This window comes from Pelmatolapia mariae, linkage group LG12, assembly GCF_036321145.2.
Source record: "Pelmatolapia mariae isolate MD_Pm_ZW linkage group LG12, Pm_UMD_F_2, whole genome shotgun sequence".
Classification (NCBI taxonomy): domain Eukaryota; kingdom Metazoa; phylum Chordata; class Actinopteri; order Cichliformes; family Cichlidae; genus Pelmatolapia; species Pelmatolapia mariae.
This window is the reverse complement of record NC_086237.1, coordinates 24,600,111-24,622,725: the sequence shown is the minus strand read 5'-3', so window position 1 is coordinate 24,622,725 and position 22,615 is coordinate 24,600,111. Positions and strand designations below refer to the sequence as shown.

Sequence of the window (22,615 nt, the reverse complement as noted above, 5' to 3'; positions counted from 1 at the left end):
GACATGGAAGTTGGATGTAGTTTTTGTGCTATTATTTTATTAATAATAATAATAATAATGGATTGCATTTTTATAACGCTTTTCGAGACCCTCAAAGCACTTTACAATTCCACTATTCATTCACTCTCACATTCACACACTGGTGGAGGCAAGCTACAGTTGTAGCCACAGCTGCCCTGGGGCAGACTGACAGAAGCAAGGCTGCCATATTGCGCCATCGGCCCCTCTGGCCATCACCAGTAGGCGGTAGGTGAAGTGTCTTGCCCAAGGACACAACGACCGAAACTGTCCGAGCCGGGGCTCCAACCGGCAACCTTCCAATTAAAAGACGAACTGCCAACTCTTGAGCCACGATCGCCCTGTAAATGTTTTACTGTAAAGTGGATATGTTGCAGTCATATCTTTTCCTTCTTATCTGTCCCTTTAGAGTCAACAAAGGGAACTCTGCTGTGTGACGAGATAATTGGCTGCTGCCCTTCTTCTCCTCCACGTGTTATGCTGTACTTGAGCACAGCATCTCTGAATTTGAAGCCAGCCTGTAGTATGACACATGCTGAGCTGTTACAACAACATGTAACTCAGAGAGGATGATGCTGTGGTACAATACATCAGGAAAAATCTAATTCAGATCTGAGGGTGCCGAATATACAGTAATACTGTGGTTGTGGTGCAGAGACTGTACTGTGGTGTGCTGAAGGGAAATGCTTTATACTATAATACAGTACTCTCAGCACTTGATTATGTTCCCCGGTTGTTTTCTTCTACTTCAACTTTTTTTTGTTTTTTTACCATGCAACTTATATTATAGATTGCCTTTAAGGGTACTTGTTATTGGCTTGTAACATACATGTATTAACAGCAATCATGTATTGATAATTAACTCTGGGTTATTATAGTAGCGTATTTTCAAAAGCCACAGTGATGTTTTTGAGTAGTACTAGCATCCCATCTAAAAAAGCCACAAAATGAGGCGAAGGCACAGTAAGCTTACAGGAGATGTAATTTAGTTTAAAGACATTTATTGAAGTATTTTCAAATTAAATTATGTCACAGTAGGTAAAACGAAGCTAACGCAGCAGTCTGTGTTAGACACTGGATCTGCGATCTGGCACGGGATGCCACTTACTAATCAACATTCAGTATACATGAAGTATTTGTCTTTATACATGTAGTCCTAAAATGAGTAGAAAACATGAATTCTGCATGTTATTTCAATTAATGCTTCAAAATCCCGTCTGTTTGCTAACATTTTTGTTTGCACACATAAATCCCTTCTGTCCACACTGACAGGAAATAGAACAGCCAACCCGATTTGAAATGGTTTTCAAAGGTCTGGGCCACTCCTTTTAAAGCAAGGATTGACATTATGTCAACATCTCATTTAGCACCTCAGTCAATCTTTGAAATGTTGATATGAAATGTTTACAAGGCTTTCACCCTTTGTGTCACTGTGAGAATAGAGTACAAGAGCTGTTCTGTAGCAGAAGTTGTGTGTTGCATGCTTTTAGTTTGAAATTACTCTGACACACGCACACACACCCAAAAGCAGAGCACTGTGCTGGTACAGTACATTTCTATTTGTGTGTGTGTGTGTGAGATAGATATTCTTGGGTGCTGGTGAGGAAATACCGTGTATATTATTTAATGAGATACTTTGTAGAAAGTGTCCACTGTGCAAGTTAGGCCATATCGCTTTATTTATTGTACATGTTTGTTTATTTGTGGCTTGCATGGTACTCATGTGTTGTAAAATATGTAAAATTACTTAGTCCATTAAAAATCTGTTCCTCTCAAACACTATTTTCTCTAATTTTTCTATTAATTTACAAATAATTACAATGATCAATAAAAGAAAACAATGTGTGATATTAAAGGAAATTGGTATTAATTACATATAAAAGAATTTGCTGGCTGCTTTAACTTATTTAGCAGGAGCATTTCTCCCTGGAATGTTCTACCACCACCTCTTCTCAGAAATTTCTTCCTGTTAAAAAGACATGTTTTCTTCCCACTATTTTTATCTATGCAAGCCACGTGGGCACAGAGTTCTGAGTATTTTTGGTAAGATTCATTCAATGAGGTAGGTTTGGCTTTATATTTTTATTTTATATTGTTTAATCGAAAATAGAATCATTCACCCAACCTGCTGTTTCCACAATATATTTCTCTGTAGGTTCTCTGTGTATTTTGCCCAGAGCACATGATCCTACCCCAAAACTAAACTAAAATAAATACATTTTTCAGGTTCAAAGCTAAAATGAGTTTGTGTTCAAGTAGGAGGTGCAAATTATTAGATATGATAAAAAATTACCCTATGCCATGCTAGATTAATAATGGTATTGTGCCAATATATTTAAATTAGTACTGTCAATAGATTAAATAAAATTAACTAATTAATCTCACAATTTTCTGTCATTAATCGTAATTACCTGATCAATAGCCTGGCTGCAATTACACTTTTTCAACTTTATATTTAACTTGTAACTGACATTTATGCAATACAAATGAAGTAAATGGAGAATAAACACAAAGAATATGTGCTTAAATTCAAAGAGAATTTGAATAGTTTTCTTCAATGTTTTAGCACAGGTTCTCTCCTGTGAATTATAACTTTTAAAAAAGATTCATCACAGGGTTACTGTGGATTAATTTTGATTAATCATGATTAAATATCATTCATTTTTATTCTATATTAATCGCATGTCATTTTGCATGAGCAAACAGAAAATGGGAGAATATACGCACTTAACATTTTTATTGAACTTCTTGAACATTCATGTTAACAAAAAACTCTGTAAACATTTATCCACTTTCTCTGTCACGCATGGGGAGGCACTTCAAGTCCTTGAAACGAGGAACCAAAGCTATGTGAAGCGCGTGTTCTCAACGATATTAACAGGTCTGCAGTTTGTTGCAATCCACTTGGCAACTGTGTCAGTCAATATGTCCGAGGTAGACTTACTGAGCCCCTGATGCTCCGTGAGTGGTTTGTCACCAGAGATGGGCAGTAACGCCAATTACTTTTTTCAAGTAACGAGTAAAGTAAGGTTTTACTATTCACAGCTGTTTACTTCTGGCCTACCCGACCTTCTGAGGACCTGAACCCACGTAGACCGCGAAGGCCGGGTCCTCAGGAGGATGCAGCCAATGTTCCCTCTAATTTTTCATGTGTCTGAGCGAACACACAAACTCCCTGAGCGATCCCTTGGACCACTGTGAGCAACAGCAGACGTGTGCACTGTGGTCACGCCAGCATCGAATCCATCCAAGTTACATGGTTTATTAAAATAATCAAATTACAGCATTTACATTTATGTTAGACTACTTTTAATTAACTGCTTTAGCCCACTTACAATGAAAAAAAAAAAATCTAGCCATTGGCCTGTGTAGTATGTTAACACTATTGGAAGTAAAAATAACGTGAACTCCAATTTTGAAAACACAACTTTCTTTCTTTTCTTTTTTTTTCTTTTTTTTTATAAAGTTCTGACTTGTATTATGAGTATGAGTCTGTGGTCTGGGAGAAAGTCCTGTAACTCTCTGTCTGCAAAATATAGTATATAATGACCAATGCTGGGCAATTAATTATATAGTTACTCCTCAAAAAAGTAACTCAGTTTGGCAAACAAAGTTTTTTGTAGCTATTTTTTTAAATGCACCCAAGGCATTTTTAAATAAACATTTCAAACTATTTACAGAACAATCAGCTGTTCTGCATCAAATTTGATGCCACACAAATTATTTGTGCCACTCCAAAAAATAATTTCTGTCCACTATGAGATAAAGGAGAACAACAGCCTGATACCTGCAGGCCTGACAACAGGAGATGTATCACTCCTGTAACACCTGTAACATTCAGTAGTCGCCTCATTGTTCTGACACACACAACAAAGCTATTGACTACACTACACACTAACTACACAAGATTTGTGCTAAACGTCTCAAATCTCTCTGTCGCTTGCTGTCATAGCCTCACAGGCGGAGAGTGCTTTCGAGCGTTTTCATTATAAAACGCCGTTTTTACCGTTTCTTCCGGCAGTAAATATAAACAACGATAGTATTCAGGAAGGAAACCAAACATTGCATATTTTTTTAATCACAACTCTGGTTTCACACAATTTAAAAACTGGTATAAAGTCCACACCTTTTCCGTCAATTGTTCCGTCTGTCCTGCTCACATCTCCAATGGTTGTACACGTTGTCATTAACGTGGCTTCACTCCACATCAGCCACGCCGCTTTGCCAGCTAAAACACCGGTGTCTGCACATAAGGACGCTGTCATAGCCTGTCAAAGACGTTGATTGGCTGCGTATACGAATGTGAATCGCGTTATTGACCGAACTATGGGATAAGGTGGCATCGTTCTAATCCCGTACTGGAGCAGCCAGTCACTTACTGACTAACACTGCAAAACAGAATTGTTAAAGTTTTAATTTTAATTTCAATTCAGGTTAGATTTTTTTTTTGTGCGCAACGCAGATTTTCTGTGCGCAGAGACCGTGCCAGCAGTGCGCAATTGCGCACGTGCGCAGCTTAGAGGGAACATTGGATGCAGCCCATGAATTTGGACACGACTTTTGATTCCGTAAAAAGTGACAAAAACAGTAGCATCTGCTGTTCACTACGTGGGAAGAAAACTTCTTTTTACAGCGAAAAAACCCCTAAACTTCCGAGCAAGCACCGAATATGCTGCCACGGGAATGTGAAATTCACAAAGAAACTCATCCCATCGAGAGGGCAAATGTGCGTTTATCATCTTCCAAATTGAATTGATTGGTTCAGCTGCCTGTCACTACCAGATCTACTGCCCATTTGCGAAGGTAACTCTACTTGGACAAACTGTCTGAAATGCGCTGACAGAAGCATTTCAGGGATTTTGAGTCATTCTGCACTCCAGATGCGTTAATAGCGTAAAAAAAATTTTTATTACACAAATACATTTACTGAATTTAATCAATTCGATTAAATGTATTTATAAAGCAGCAAATAACAACAGTCACCTCAAGGTGTTACACCCTTTGAAGAACAAGAGATAAATGTCCTTTTTTTTCCTGCTTTCCGTGCAGGCCGTTTGGCGTAAGACGTGTGACGGAGCGCTCCAGAGCAGAGCGCCCCGAGTTTGACTCCCTCACGGACTCGCTCCCACGGCCCTGCTTGGGGGGCGGGAGACGCCAAGTCGCGTCTCCTTTTTCCTGCTCTCCACAACTCCTCCGCCCGCTCTACATCTCTCTTATTACCTTTTATTCATGCAAAATACCCATGCTTGTCAGCTCTTCATTCCTCAACTATTTGCTCGCTTATTACTCCACCTTGGACAACTTGCACTTTCTCTCTCTGGCTTCATTTTTTCATACTGTCTGTGACACTTTTACATCAAACTATTAGCACCTAATAAGCACAGTCTTGTGCTCAATATTCATCTCATTAATATAAAGTACATGCAGACACTGAAGCTTTTTTTAAAATAAGTTAACCTGAATAGCTTGTTTTTATCTGCATTTTTTTAGTTGCTTCTACTTGGCTTGCTCTATAATCATAATTTCAGGATGTATTTTGCATCATATAACACGAGCAATGTTCCCTCTAAACTGCGCACATGCGCAATTGCGCACTGCTGGCACGGTCTCTGCGCACAGAAAATCTGCGTTGCGCACAAAAAAAAAAAAAAAAAAAATCTAACCTGAATTGAAATTAAAATTAAAACTTTAACAATTCTGTTTTGCAGTGTTAGTCAGTAAGTGACTGGCTGCTCCCGTATGGGATTAGAACGATGCCACCTTATCCCATAGTCCAGCCAATGATGCGATTCACATTCGTATATACGCAGCTAATCAGCGTGGTTGACAGGCTATGACAGCGTCCTTATGTGCAGACACCGGTGTTTCAGCTAGCAAAGCGGCGTGGCTGATGTGGACTGAAGCCACGTTAATGACAACGTGTACAACCATTGGAGATGTGAGCAGGACAGACGGAACAACTGACGGAAAAAGTGTGGACTTTATACCAGTTTTTAAATTGTGTTGATAGGCCACGTAAAACCAGAGTTATGATAAAAATATCTGCAATGTTTGGTTTTCTTCCTGAATACTGTCGTTGTTTATATTTACTGCGGGAAGAAACGGTAAAAAACGGCGTTTTATAAGGAAAACGCTCGAAAGCACTCTCCGCCTGTGAGCAAAAACAAAAACACCCCCAGCCTTCCCTATTGGTGGAAAAATGTACCATATCGACCAATCAAAAAAATGATATGGCAACGTGGCATTTAATTGTTTAGGAAGGGGGAAGTTTTAAGAGTTGTTTAGCGCAAATCTTGTGTAGTTAGTGTGTAGTGTAGTCAATAGTTTTGTTGTGTGTGTCAGAACAATGAGGCGACTGCTGAATGTTACAGGTGTTACAGGAGTGATACATCTCCTGTTGTCAGGCCTGCAGGTATCAGGCTGTTGTTCTCCTTTATCTCATAGTGGACAGAAATTATTTTTTGGAGTGGCACAAATAATTTGTGTGGCATCAGATTTGATACATAACAGCTGATTGTTCTGCAAATAGTTTGAAATGTTTATTTAAAAAAACCGACTTGGCTGCATTTTTAGGTAAACAGCTACAAAAAACTTTGTTGTTTGCAAAACTCAGTTACTTTTTTTGAAGAAGTAACTAAGTTATGCATAATTATATATATAATTATTTACCCAACATTGTTCATTATATACTGTATTTTGCAGACAGAGTTACAGGACTCTCTCCCAGACCACAGACTCGTATTATGAGTATAAGTCAGAGCTTTATATATATTTAAAAAAAAAAAAAAAAAGAAAGAAAGAAAGTTTTGTTTTCAAAATTGGAGTTCAAGTTATTTTACTTCCAATAGTGTTAACATACTACACAGGTCATGAACAGTATTTTTTTAAATTTTCATTGTAAGTGAGCTAAAGCAGTTAATTAAAAGTAGTCTAACATAAATGTAAATGCTGTAATTTGATTATTTTAATAAACCATGTAACTTGGATGGATTCGATGCTGGCGTGACCACAGTGCACACGTCTGCTGTTGCTCACAGTGGTCCAAGGGACCGCTCAGGGAGTTTGTGCGTTCGCTCAGACACATGAAAAATTAGAGGGAAAATTGAACACGAGGCTGTTCAATTGGGCTAAAACCTCATCTTTACAGCTTTGACTGGCAGCTGCAGTCACGGAGAAACTTGATTATCTCTGCTCGGGAATGGCAGATAGAGCGGGACGCTGAGAGGAGGTCCGGCGAGCTTTTGCTTGCAGCAAGACCACCCCACAGAGGGACAAACAGCCCAGCCCGATTTATGGGACCTCCTTGTTGTCATGGCTCATCTTTACACAACTACTCTTAGATTTCTTGCAAGATCTGCTGTCCTTTTGCCCACATTACTCTTAAAAAAAACAACACACATTTTTAATGTCAACCACATTTTGGAACTAGATAAATAAAGCATATATAAAAGTCACTACCAAAAACTCATTGCGGCTTCTGCCTTCTTATAGGAATGTTGTTTGTGGCTCCAGATGACTTGATTTCCAACCCTGTGTCACAGACTGCCGGGGCAGACCGTGTGAAGTGAGTAGAGGACCCAAGAGCAGACAGAGCTGAGGACACAAAACTGGACTTGACAAAAAGCGAGCCTTTATTATGGCTGATAACAGAAGGCAAAAACAAAAGCTAAGACGAGTGCAGGCAAGACAACTAAACTGAAAAACAGACTAAGAAAAACCCATGAAACTGTGATAAAGCTATGAAACTTTGAGACTTAATTCTATGACTGTGACTATGAGAACTGTGACGACTATGACGAGACATAACTGGGAAGGTTACACAGACAACGCGACCCAGACTGAATGAAACACGGAGACTAAATACACATAGGCGATGATGAAGGGAAGTGGCCACACATGGGAGCACAGCTGACACACATAACCTAATGACAGGACAGGGGAAGTGAAACTAAATGCAATGAACAAAGAACAGAGGACTCTTACAAAATAAAACAGGAAACATGATGAGACAGACCAAACAACATGGGCTGGACAACATGAGACGTGGAACACAAAGGGCAAATGAGACTAAGATCCAGGGGAAGGGCAAATGAGGAGATCCAATAAACAGAACTAAGGCTGAACAACTTAGGGGTTTAAGAGAGCTAGATGAATGATGAACAATAAATGATGAACAATAAATGACAAAACACAAAGACTCAAGTTTTAACTAATAATGCAAAAACAAGAACTTAACATATTCCCATACTAAAAACAGAAATACACAATATATAATGAACTCAAAATGCTGGGTCACAGACAGGTTTCCGAGCAGGGATTCCGGGTAGCAGGAAGGCTTTGGCTTGGTAAGCCGTCCAACATTGGCAGTGGCATTTAGTGAAAGGCAATGGAAAAATATCTGGGTTTCCATGTGTAATTTGTGTGGAAGACTATTGCAGAAGAAAGTTAATAGGTAATTTAGAGAGCCCGCCCAAAAAACAAGTGTTGAACAACAAAAGATAAATGTCCTTTTTTGTCCTGCTTTCCGCGGGCGGTTGTTTGGCGTAAGACGTGTGACGGAGCGCTCCGGAGCAAAGCGCCCCGAGTTCGACTCCCTCACGGACTCGCCGCCACGGCCCTGCTTGGGGGGCGGGAGACGCCAAGTTGCGTCTCCTTTTTCCTTTTTCCTGCTCTCCACAACTCCTCCGCCCGCTCTACATCTCTCTTATTACCTTTTATTCACGCAAAATACCCATGCTTGTCAGCTCTTCATTCCTCAACTATTTGCTCGCTTATTACTCCACCTTGGACAACTTGCACTTTCTCTCTCTGGCTTCATTTTTTCATACTGTCTGCGACACTTTTACATCAAACTATTAGCACCTAATAAGCACAGTCTTGTGCTCAATATTCATCTCATTAATATAAAGTACATGCAGACAAGTTAGTTTATCCTTTTGGTCGGGCTCACCAATCTGACCTGATATTTTGAATTCTCTCTCCCACGGCAATGTCAGAAAAGGTGGAGTGGTTTGTTTAGCACTATTGTCCCCCACACTCATCGACAGTTTGGCTGTACTAGGTTGCTTTGCCTTGTTCTGTCGTGATAATGCAAGAGCCAACTGAAGTGTCTCTATTTCCTTTATCAGCTGTGCTTCTTCTGAGGCCTCACCAACCTGTTCCTGCACCTCATCTGTGTGGTTAGCATCTGGGGTTTTGTGTCCCGATGTACCATACTGAGCAGCCTGTTGCAACTCAAATATTTTATCTTTCAAAATCAGTAGCTCTGACATACCCTCATCTTCAAGCTCACCCAGCTCCTCTCTTTCTAAGTGCTGTATTATATAGGAAATGAGAGAGGAACGACTTTTACCTGATACCTTTTCAAGTTTTGAACCAGCAATATTTAGGAAATCACAAACTTCGATCAAAATGTCTCTTGTCACTGTATACAATGTACCAGCAACTTCTAACTTCAGGTCCTCTAGCCCTGAAGACTCCATCTCAGTCTGTGGTTTGTGGAAAAGATCAGTGTGATGTAAGACCTCTTTGCAGAAGACTCAGTGCAGCTTCCCTGGCACCAGTAGTTAACCTCAGGTTGCATGCAGGTCCCTCTGCATAACTGTCGAAACCAGCACACTGTATCTCCCACCGTGGTATTTGATGTGAGGGGTTGAATGATGACTGGGGCGTCTATCTGGGACAGCGGGCCCTCATCACATTCATCCCAGCGGTGCCTCCAAAATGTTACACCCTGAAAAGGGGCTGAAAAGGGGATAAGTCAATGACAACGCTCAGACACGATGCTTCTCTTTCAGCAGCTTCATTGCGAATGATTCAGAAATATAAACATACATACAAAAGTATTAAACATCTTAACAACGATGTACAGTCTCTGTTAGTTGTAAGAGAATATATCTCAAGACTGTTTTCTTTCCTTTCCTTTAAGTTACAGATTAAATTGAATGTAAGAATTTACAAAAACAGCTTATGGATCAATAAACAAACTTAGATCATTAAACTTAAATGTACAGAAAATAAACCAAATATTCATATAAAAATACTAATAGGCATTTTGTCCCTTCACACAAAATAAACATGTTCTTTGGCCAGATCAAATGCAAAATGCACACAATGCTGTATGCTTCATACACAGTCTGGCACGATAATGCTCCATGCTAGCCACCAACAGAGCGCTTAGCTTAGCTAGCTGCTTATAGCTTATCCTAACAACACAGTTAACATAAATCATCTAAATATTCCTAGTATCCTCTTGGTACATTTAGAAACACGGTCAGTACAGCTCAACATACATATTTGTAAAGTTCAAAAGCAGAATTGCTCAATTATTACCTGAAAAGGGGATAAGTCAATGACAACGCTCAGACACGATGCTTCTCTTTCAGCAGCTTCATTGCGAATGAGGCATCGTGGCCAGAGCTCCCCCTTCCGGCAACGGCTGACATAACGAATCAATCATGATCACTAAATCACATGGATTATTCCCCAGGCTCGACAAGTAGATCACAGATTGAATTTTACACAGGTTGTAGTCACATTAAGGATTGTTATCCGGTTGAACAAAGTCATGAACTCTTTTAACTGTTTTGTGTTACATTACATCTCTTTGATGGGACTTCTTTTACCCTTGTTTATACATTTACATATTTGAAACAAATTGAATAATAAATTGAGTAACTTTTAACCACAACTGTTTACTCCATTATGAACTTCGACAAATAATCAATCTATCACAAAGGCGCTTTATATTTGAATGTAAAAACTTTCGTCACAGTGGAAAGGAAGAAATCACTTTTAACAGGAAGAAACCTCTGGCAGGACCAAGCTCAGGGATGAGCCATCTACCACACCAGTTGGGTGTGAAGGGAGAAAGACAAGGCAAAAAACATGCTGTGGAAGAGAGCCAGAGATCAATAATAACAAATGATTAAATATAAAGTCATCTATAATGCCGCCCACCCATTTTTATTTCTACTGCCACACAAGGATAACCTCTTCCTGTTAATAAAAATGGGAGCATAGAACCCAATAGCTTGGGCGCTTGGTCAATAGTAGAGATGCAGTTTTGACAGAGGAGTGGGGCATAATTCCGGTGCAGCCTGAAAGAAAAGCATCCTAATCTATTTCATTTTCCACAGTGTCAAAACGTTACTAGAAACCTACAGATGTCTGGTATAATATGTAATTTTTGACCGAAAATGTGTTTAAGCATTAAGTGGTCCTTGGGACAGTGATCTTTCAAAACAGGAACCATTGTAATGGCGGAATGCCTTACAGTGCTATAAAGACGCTAATGAACCTCTCACAGTCCCTGCTGGTGTCTTACCACCGCTGCACCATTGAGAGTGTCCTGACAGGGTGTCCTTGTATGGTATGGGAGAAGTTCTGCAGCTGACAGGAAGGCTGTGCATCGAATTCTAGAAACTGCACAAGGCATCACCAACTCCCACCTACCAGTCATGAGTGACATCTTCACGTCTCGCTACTTGTAGAAGTCATGTAATGTCCTCAAAGACCCTTTCCATCCGGCCTTCAACCTTTTTGAACTCTTATCTTCTGGTAAGTGATAAAGATCCATAAAAAGTCACACCAATTGATTCCTGAACAGTTTTCGCCATACAGGCATGTCCACACTGAGCACTGAACTCAAAAACCACTAAATACAAGACTGTTTTAATGTGAATATTTATTATGTTATTATTTATCTATTTATTGTGTGTAATTTTTATCAATTCATCTTCTTATTATTACTTCTGCATACTCTTATTACCTCATAGATACTCTTGATTTACCAGTGGATCCATGTTTCTACCATCACCTGTGGTCATGAGCTCTAGGTAATAACCGAAAGAATGGTCTAAGGAGCTTGGAAAGAAAAACGTCTGGACTTCTTTAAGTTGCTTGAAGACATTTCACCCCTCATTCGAGAAGCTTCTTCAGTTCTAGGGTCAAATGGTGGAGAGTCCCAGATTTAAGCTCTGTGGGAGTAACCCATCGGGGGGGACAATGGACTCCCTAATGATCCTCTACCTAATCACATGAGCCAAGGTGTGAAAATGGGTGTAGGTCACAATCAGCCAAGGTTTCGGGTGAGCTCATTGCGAAACCTAGCCCCACCCTATCATGTGATTTCCTGAGGTCAGATGACCCAGGGTGTGAGTGGGCGTTATGTCAACATTGGCATCCTCGAAAGAGTGACCTTTGTCCTTTAGATGCAGATGGACCGCCGAGTCTTGTCCCGTGGAGGTGGCTCTTCTATGTTGTGCCATACGTTTGTGAAGTGGCTGTTTGGTCTCTCCAATGTAGAGGTCTGGGCATTCCTCGCTGCACTGTACAGCATACACCACATTGTTAAGTTTGTGTTTAGGAGTTTTGTCTTTGGGATGAACCAGTTTCTGTCTGAGTGTGTTGCTGGGTCTAAAGTATACTGGGATGTCGTGCTTGGAGAAGACTCTCCTGAGTTTTTCTGATACACCGGCTACATAGGGGATGACAGGGGGTGGTGGGAGTCAAAGAGGAGGTACTGGTCCGTGTGTGTGGGCTTCCGGTAAACTTCAATGTTGAGGTTCCCATTCTCTTCAATGCGCACAGTGCAGTCCAGGAAAGGCAAACAGTTATCCTTTGTGTCTTTCCTGGTGAACTTGATGTTTTTATCCACAGCATTAATGTGAGCAGTGAAGGATTCCACTTCTTGTGTTCTGGGACTTTCCACCATTTGACCCTAGAACTGAAGAAGCTTCTCGGATGAGAGGTGAAACGTCTTCAAGCAAGTTAAAGAAGTCCAGACGCTTTCCTTTCCGAGCTCCTTAGACTACGATGACCTGGATGACTGAGAGCCTTCACAGACATAAACTGAAAGAATGAGATTGCGGATACAAATGTTGGAAATTGGCTTACTTCAAAGGGGAGCTGGCTTCTTCCTGTCTCCCAAGACAGGGTGAGGAGTTAAGTCATCCTAGAATGGCTCGTAGTAGAGCCACTATTCCTCCACATCCAAAGGAGCCAGCTGAGGTTGTTTGAGCACCTGACAAGGATGTCTGATCTGCGCCTCTAGTGTGAGGTTTTTCCAGCATGTCCCAGGAAGAAGGCCCAGGAGAAGACCCAGGACACGCTGAAGAGATTACTCTCTCAACTGGCCTGAGTGCCTCGGTTTTCCCCCAGATTTTGTTAAAACCTGTCTTGCCTGGCAGCTTTTGCAATCAAAATTATGATTTGAATTTCAAACATATAGGCTTTTGCAAGGTGAGGTCTATAAATTCTCAATAGACTCCTCTTGTTCATGTGTGTATTTTATTTATGAATTTCTATTAGTGCTATTTCTGCTATTACAGTGTATGTGTAATATGACAATGTTTAAGATGACATGCAGGAGAGACAAAAAAGAAGGAAAAGAAAGGAACAGGGGAAAAAATAGACAAAAATATAAAAGGATGAAAAGTGTGATGGATTGTCAACTGCTGCACATTTAAGGAAAAAAACATACAGCACCTGAAACAGAAAAAAAAAAAGAAAAAGCACAGATACACAAATCGACAACTTTTTGTGGTATGTGTAAGTGTTTTTGTATGTATCTTTGTTACAAAATGTACTTGATAATGTGGGTGAGAAATTACAATAACAACCCCCAGGAGCCAGCAGCCGACTGAGATATGGGCAGCCAACCCCATTTATCCTCATCTCAGGAAAGCGCTGACACCACATTTAAAGCAAAGGACATGAAGAAACTGTTGTACATTCCTAAAATCTCCACAACACTTATAACACATCTATGGCTACATTCACACTGCAGGTCTTAATGCTCAATTCCGATTTTTTGATCAAATCCGATTTTTTTGTCTGCTTGTTCACACTACAAATAAAATGTGACAGCAAACGCGCTCTAGTGTGAACGCTCAAAGCTGCCCGCATGCGCAAAAGAAGACGTCACACACAACGCGCTCTGTTTAGACTCAGAGCAAACAATATTGTTTGACTGATGGCCCTTAATATAAAGACTTCGGACTTTACGTTTCCCAATTTTTGCTTTAAGTTATTTTGTTATTTACATAATAATTTAAATAACCTAATAATTATCCTTATTGCTGTTTTAGAGAGGAGCGGTGCTTCAAAGGATAGTTGCAGATTTCTGTCAGAATCTGCAGATTATACAGTACAAATAAAATGTTCACGTTGTCTTCCCAACAGTTTCACTAACATCTACACTGGATGGCCAGGAAGCGTTCACGATGTCTTCTCGGGCGCTTCTCGAGAAGACATTGGCGTCTGTCTTGTGTCAGTGACGTAAAAGACGGATTTAATGCGACATGACCATTCAAACAGCAGTCGCTTTCTAAAACATCAGATATGTATCGGATTCAGTACCACATACGAAAGTGACCCAGATCGGATTTGAAAATATCGGATTTGTGCCGTTCACACTGTCATACCATGATCGGATATGGGTCACATAGGGTCAAAAAAATCGGATGTGATGCGCTTTCGCCTGCAGTGTGAACGTAGCCTATGACAATCATGACCCAACACTACCCAAGAATGTGTTTATAATTTTATTATCTATTAGTATTGTTTTTCATAATAATTAATTAACTCTCCACCTAAACTAACTCTATCAATGCCTTGTGTCTCAGATATTTCTCCAAGCAGTAGATAGCAATGAGATCTCTGTCTGCATCAAACTTATTGGCGAAAAGGTGATGCTGTTCAATCAACCACTGCAGGTCTCCAGCACCATACACACATATGGATCTGACATGATGGCCTTTACATTCTGGGTATACTGATTGCAGAGAACCCTCTGACCCCTCGTGCCAATGCCACTTCACCATCCGTGCAATTGCATTCATGTCTGTCATGTCAAATTTACGGTTGGGCCATGTTGAGCCAGGAACACCAGGTATTCGTTGTATTGTTGCCCACAGAAACTCATCAGGACTGTAGGTGTCTTTGGCCCACTCAATGAGGGCCTGTATTCGCTTGTCTTCCAACACACTGCGAACGTAACCTCGGTTGACCACAATGTAGGCATTTCCTGAAAGTATGGGCAGATTGAAGGGAGCTGGATCCTTTGTTTTTCCTGTTCGCTGCGACAATTGAAGAATTAATATGATGGTAAGTAAGTCTGAAATAATGTCTTTTCTTACAATAGCAAAGTAAATTGATCAATAGCTACATGATACATTATAAAAAATATCCAAAATATGTACCTGCATTTGTCCATCTATTACTTTGTGAACATTTGTCACCCTTCCCTTCTTTCCTTGAGACATTTCCTCCGACTCCAAACTGTTACCTCCTTTTAGTGAACGCAAAGCTTGCACAATTTCCAAGTTAGTTTTTAGAGGGAAATCCTGACCACAGAGGTTGATGAAGTATTTCCATGTCGTACTGGTGTTATAGAGATCAGCCATACAGTTAAGATCAGCCTGTACACGTGTCCATCCAGCGTAGACCACATTCACAGCCTTGCTGACCATGAACACATTTGGGAAACAGGAAGTAATGGCATTGATGGCAATAAAGACTGAGGGCGGTGTCCACATGGACACAATAAATATTTTGAGGTGCATAGATAGCTCGCAGTAGTCGCTCAAAGCTGTGAACCTATGAATAAAAAGAATTGAATTGAATGTATCAATTAGTAATTTAAACATTTTTTCCACCTACTGCTGAGCTTTTCAGTAAACTTTGAATATAGAAAATACATACCTTGTGATGGACAACCATAGAGTAAGCTAGTGGAAAGTCCTTTTCTTCCTCGCTTAATGGGAAAGTTATATATTTCCTCCTTATCTTGAATTCACTGTAAATTCAACATTTTGAAGAGGCAATGTTGCTTTTAAATTCCATATATTTAAATCATTACTAAGCACCTGAAACCTGTGATTTAATGCACAAACCTGCAGTCTTTGGTTGCATTGATATAATACTCATCAGGGATCTGAGCAGGATACTACTTCTAATAGAAATTAAATGCTTTTATTCTGAAAGATAAGTTGATCTTCCAGAGAGTTCTCCTCTCCATGCATAATGCCACTGTTTCCACACAGCAAATGGACCTGAAAACAGTGTAAAAGAACACATGAGTCTAATCTATTTCTATTATAAATATGGAGGGAATTTCATATATTATATACATGCATTTCTGATCCATTCATCAATCCATCCACATTTTTAACCTCCAGGCTGCGGGCCAGAAGCCCAGAGATGAAGACGGAGCATCTCAGGACGGTGAAAAGTCAGTCCGCGGCAGTGAAGATGGAGTACCTAAGGATGTTTGGCTGGCGGGTGGTGACAAAGAAGATGATCAGTTGGCTCCTGCTGTTGAAGTTAATTTTCAGCAGGCTGACTAAGAAGGAAATGGGACCCCACATGAGGACAGACAGGAGGAGGCTGAAGTCGCTGGAGGTGGTGTAACACCACTGGTGGCTTGACTAAGAGCAGACGACAGTGATGAGGATGCTCAGATGACAGAACACCTCTGGAGTCTTGATGTAGAGGAGCTGGAGACCCATTAGTGACCTAGGACCCTCAGGCTGGCACAAGACGCCACACCCTCCTGTCCCTGAGGGTGCAGAACCTTCTGCCTAATTGCAGAAGTTGGAACGGTTTATTGCTGGGGGGGGGACAGGTCCTTCAATATCTGAACTGCTCTGGACCAGCATCTCCTGGTATGAATGTCCTGTAGGGAGGGGAGAGCAGTCCTGCATCAGTGTTCTGCTGTATGGATCACTCTCTGAAGAGCTTTTTTGTCCTTGGCACAGCTATTCCAATACCAGGATGTGATGTTCTGTGTGAGGATGCGCTCCACAGTGCCTGTAAAGAAAATTCTTAGGATCCCTGGAGAGACCCTGAACTTCCTCAGTTGTCTTAGGTCAGGGGTGTCCAAACTTTTTTCGCTGAGGGCCACATACATAAAAATATAGGAGGGGCTGGGCCACTTACTAGAAATTAGGTATATAACCTTAACTTTACTGTATTAAAAATCACTTAAAAGTGGTCAAATGTGTTATATTGTTGAATATAATTAAAGACAAAACTGCCTTCATCACAGTTTTCCATAAATGGATCTTTATTGATTTATTCAGAAAAAGCTTTGGTAGCTCATTCTCAGAACAGTAGCCTCAGATTTCTTCTTGGACAGAAGATTTACAGTACAGAGAAAAAAAACAATAAAGGGGAAAATGGGACGGGTAAATTTCAAGTTTGTTATTTAAGTTATTAGGCTTAGCAAAACATCTATTAACGTTCGTTTGAAACTGTTATCAACATTAACAGACTGCACTGGACTTAATAACAGGAGTCCATATAATTTTAGTAAATTATTCTGGTGAGTATCAGCTGCGCTGGGTATGTAAATCGGGCCATCCGGCTGAGGTGCTGATCGCCACTCGTGGCAAAAATCCAGACAAATGTCACTTGACCAAGGAGCAGATCCTGCATCAGATGAGATCAGCTGACTTTGCGTGTGCGAGCGGTGTGTACTCTGTGTGTTAACAAGAAAAACGCATATAAGAAAGTGGTGCGCAAAAGCAGGGTAGTGACAGAATTGATATTTGAAGCATGTGTACCTGCACATTAACACACGGGTACTGTGGAATACATTTTTTTACTCACCTAAAGTGCTCGTGCTCTCGTCCACTCCCCGCAAAGAAATTAGCAGCTGTGTGGTGTCTGTGGCATCGGTACTCTAATCGCATGCGATGGAGTAAAAATCAAAAGCACAGCATTTGCAGTTTAATGTTGGCTGACGAGTCTTCAATGCATCGCACAACTGTATTTCTGGACATGCTGACGTTGTTGAAGTCCTGCACTGTTTCCGGGCACATTATTTCGGTGACTTTAACGAGGCAGTGTTTTATGAGGTCTCCATCTGAAAAAGGCTTGCCATGTCTTGCGATGAGTTGGGCGACCTCATAGCTGGCTATTGGAGCCTTTTTCTGGACAATTTGAGCACGAAAAAAATACTGTTGCTGACCCCGCAGGAGAGCTAGCATTTGCTTGTGCTCTCGCTCAGCACCAGTGTAGGATGCATAGGCCTGATGTTTGGTTTCATAATGACGTCGTACATTATACTCTTTCATAACTGCCACAGTTTCAGTGCAAATCAAACAGACACACTTCCCCTTGAATTCTTTGAAGAAATATTCACTCTCCCACCTTGTCTGAAATTTTCTGCATTCACTTTCTATCTTTCGCTTCTTTGGTTCTGCCATGTTTAGTAACTTGGGGGTAAATTTCTTCTGTGATTGTCCTTTTTGGTGGAGCAACTGCCTTGATCAACAGTAGCTCCCCCTGGTGTTAAAACTAAGAAGTGCAATACACTCAGGCAAAAGTTGAAGTGCGGGCCATATTCTATTCAATTTATAAAATTACTTGCGGGCCAATTAAAACTGGACCGCGGGCCGCAATTGGCCCGCGGGCCGGACTTTGGACATGCCTGTCTTAGGTGGTACAGGCACTGCCTAGCCTTTTTGGACTGGGCCTGAATGTGGGCAGACCATGTCAGATCTGAGGAGATGTGGACACCGAGGTACTTGAAGGACTGCACCCTCTCCACTGGAGCTCCATTGATGATAATGGGCTTGTAGTCTCTGTGCTGACTCCTTCTGAAGTCAACCACGAGCTCCTTGGTCTTGCAGACGTTCAGCTGGAGGTGGTTATCCTTGCTCCACGATGCCAGATTCTTCACTTCATCCATGTAGGCCACCTCATCATTGTTGGAGATGGCGCCCGACACCACTGTGTCGTCAGCAAACTTCACACGTATTGGAGCCATGGATGGCCAGCCTTGGATAACTTTGCATATCGTTAAACTAGGCTGCTAATTTCTTAAACTGGTCTCTTTAGAAAAAGTACTGGTTTTCCAAGACACAGATAAACGTGACTATTTGACTATTTGTACTGTCCCTACACACTGCTCCCCGGGTGCCCAGTGGCTGCCCACTGCTTCACAGAGTCAATAGGTTAAATGCAGAGAGGAATTTCCCCACGGGGATCAATAAAGTATAAAGTATACATTGTTAGAAACAAACTAATTTATTGAAATATTCCAATTCTTGTATAAAACAAAACTTTAACCACAGAACAGGTTAGCATTCTGTATTTCTATATTGTAATTATATATACAGTGTTTTGAAGGTTATTGTATTCCACTAAATGTATTCCACTACAGATTACAGAATACATGTCCCAAAATGTATTTTGTAACGTATTCCGTTACATTACTCAGTAAGAGTAACGTATTCCGAATACTTTGGATTACTTAATATATTGTCATGCTTTTTACAACTACATGAATGTGCTATTGCTGTGTGATTTATTACTATTACTGAAGGGTACTCACCATACCAATACCAACTAGATTTTTAAATCTTAATCTAAAATGAGTAACAGTAGGGTGGACATTAGGTAAGGCTGCACTTTTTGCAGCAATCTCGTATAGAAAACTATTCCGCGCGTATATAAAACAGGTTGGGATCCGAACCATAGTAAAGGAACCTCTGGCTAATACGTCGGGTTCATGTCGGGCTCGTAGCCGAAAACTAGCTTTACTTTGTTGTCTGGGTCAACTTTGCCAGTGAGAGACAGAGAGAGGCGTTGAAAGGCTGCTCCAACCGAACTTATTGTTTCGGAGGAAAACACGAACACAGTGTACAGTCGAGTCTTAATAGCTTACTTACAACTGGGCTCGTCAGGCACTCTTTTTGGCTTCCGTGGTTATTTTTATTTTTACATGCTTTCATCTCCCGTTTCTAGTCGGTGACAACTCTTTTCGACTCTCTTTTATTCTCCCTCCCTCACGCTGACAGACACATAACAGGACAGTCCATTCTCCCTGCAGCATGAAACATGAAACTTGACACTGCTCATGAGGCTACATTCTTTAGGGCTATGCCTGTAACACTCTCCCTATTGGATTCATATTAAATAATTTTTTGAATAATAATTTTTAAAGATATTTCTTCACATCATTATGCAGGCCACAATTAGGGGTGACATGGGCCCAGGATTGAGACCCAGGCATTAGATTGGTATTAGTTAGGCATTATTTTTTTTAAAAAGTAACTGTATTATGAATATCACCTTTTTAAACGGTAACTGTAACATAATACAGTTACTCATATTTTGTATTTTAAATACGTAACGCCGGTACATGTATTCCGTTACTCCCAAACACTGTATATATGGCATATATATACAGTGTTTGGGTTTTAATTTAACTTTTCATCCATCAAACTAAATACAGCAATACCAAATTTATCTTTACATTGTGAAAATCAGCATGACGTCAACACTGAGTAAACAGTCTGTAACTAAGTGTCACCTACCAGTCCTCTTTAGTTTAGGTAATGTTAAGTAATGTTTTCTAAACACCACATTTTCTCAGAGATAGACTGTTCCCCCAACCTCTGATTAGTCTGTTTAGGTAGTATTTCTCTCTTTATAAAAGTAACACATGTTGACTGACCCATGATCATTTTCCTTTAAATGTTTTATTGAAATGTGGATTTGTTCCACTCATTTCTTTTTCTTCTTATCTCCCCTCTCAGGTCAGAAAATAAAAGTAAAAGCTATTGTAGTAAATAGCTATTGATCAATGTAAATTGATCAATAGCTACATGATACATTATAAAAATATCCAAAAGATGTACCTGCATTTGTCCATCTATTACTTTGTGAACATTTGTCACCCTTCCCTTCTTTCCATGAGGCATTTCCGCCAAATCCAAACTGTTACCTCCTTTTAGTGAACGCAAAGCTTGCACAATTTCTAAGTTAGTTTTTAGAGGGAAATCCTGACCACAGAGGTTGATGAAGTATTTCCATGTTGTACTGGTGTTATAGAGATCAGCCATATAGTTAAGATCAGCCTGTACACGTGTCCAGCCAGTGTAGACCGCATTCACAGCCTTGCTGACCATGAACACATTTGGGAAACAGGAAGTAATGGCATTGATGGCAGCATAGACTGAGGTCTGTGCTTTTTTGTCCACATGGACACAATAAATATTTTGAGGTGCGTAGACAGCTCGCAGTAGTCCCTTCAAAGTTCTGCACCTATGAATAAAAACAATCTAATTTGCTTCCTAAATGTTTTTGCTGAAACTGTTTAAATGAACACTTTCATGGTTATTTAACAAATGGTCAAAACCAAAGTGCCAGTGTGAGATATCCATCATACCTATAACACCAATTTTCTGGTAAAATTTTTTTTCCAAAGATCATGCTCCCTGTATGATATACTGTAAATTTAATCAATTAGAACGTTACGTATTTAGACCTACTGCTAAGCGTTGCAGTAAATTATAGAACATACATACCTTGTGATGTACAACCATAGAGTAAGCCTGAGATACCTGAGGATGTAGGCAGGACGTTTTCAGTGACCATGTAGGGAAAGCATCCAGTACAGGAATCAACTGCAATAATCGTAACCGCCAGCCTGGTTTTAGAAACCACCTTATTTTTCAGTAATCAGATCTCAAATATAATACAATTAAAATGTGTTAGAGCTGCTAAAAAGTTTTATATTTAATCTGTTACTCCCCCCTGAACCAAGAGATGATATGAGGATAGTAGGGAAGCACACATACATATAAGATAAGATAAGATAACCTTTATTAGTCCCACACGTGGGACTAATAATATGTATGGAAAATAATATGTATGGAATATTTCAAAAAGAAATTTAAGTATAGGCCTGTGAAAAATCTTAAACCTATTTTTTAAAGTACTTTCACATGTAAAACTGTGTACTAATCTGTGAACTAAAATCTGAAGTTCAGGACAAGAACCAACATAAAACTTTAAATTCAATAGTTTTAGGCAACATAAAAAATAGGAGCACAGCAATTCATGTTACCTAAAAATGAAACAAACGCCTCTGTTTTTAAATGAAACATTCTATTAGGTTAAAATAATCTAATTTAGTTATTCTACAGGCATAAATTGCATAATCATTGCTTTGCCACTGTGTTTTGTAGTATATATGATAATAAGCTTCTTGATCTTGATGAAAGTCATTTTAAACTTTTGCTGACTTAATCAAGAGAAAAAATGATCTTTCTTTGGCACAGGAAATCCTTTTTTCTATTGTAATTATTTGCTTTGGCAATCCTTTTAAGGTTTCTGACATATGAAACCTGCAGGCACGATTTAGTCCTTCAGTTAAACTGGTTATGGAAAAGTGAACTGAAGACATTGTGCAAGCTGCAACCACCAAATACCTGCAGGGGGTAAGGCAATGTTGTGGAAATTTTAAATAACCCACAAACACCCCCAGCGAGTGTTTTGAAGTGGTTTAATAACATATTGCAATATGGAGAGAAACACCCCAGCCAAACACTAGGATTATCTCTGCCAATGGCCGCCGCCTTCACATCTTATATACACAGACAGACAAAGATCATTCCGCAACTCTTACATGTTGGCCCATCTCATCCTTAAAACCTTCTCCCTCACAGAGAGAATTATGACCTTGTTTTCTGCTTGGCCGTCACCTAAAGGTTTACATCCCTAATAAGCAGAAGGAGTCTCACTGTCTGTTTAACGTCTCCAATTGCAACGGCCCCACTGTCTCTTTTTTGTAGGTGTGATA

At 40.1% G+C, this 22,615-nt stretch overlaps 2 pseudogenes; both read right to left on the bottom strand.

Annotated features, from left to right (window-relative positions):
• Positions 1-12,733, bottom strand: part of LOC134638290 (beta-1,3-galactosyl-O-glycosyl-glycoprotein beta-1,6-N-acetylglucosaminyltransferase 3-like) — a 36,933-nt pseudogene extending 24,200 nt beyond the window's left edge.
• A 1,879-nt stretch (positions 12,734-14,612) lies between these two features.
• On the bottom strand, positions 14,613-15,946 carry LOC134638289 (beta-1,3-galactosyl-O-glycosyl-glycoprotein beta-1,6-N-acetylglucosaminyltransferase-like; annotated as a pseudogene).
• Positions 15,947-22,615: the final 6,669 nt, after the last annotated feature.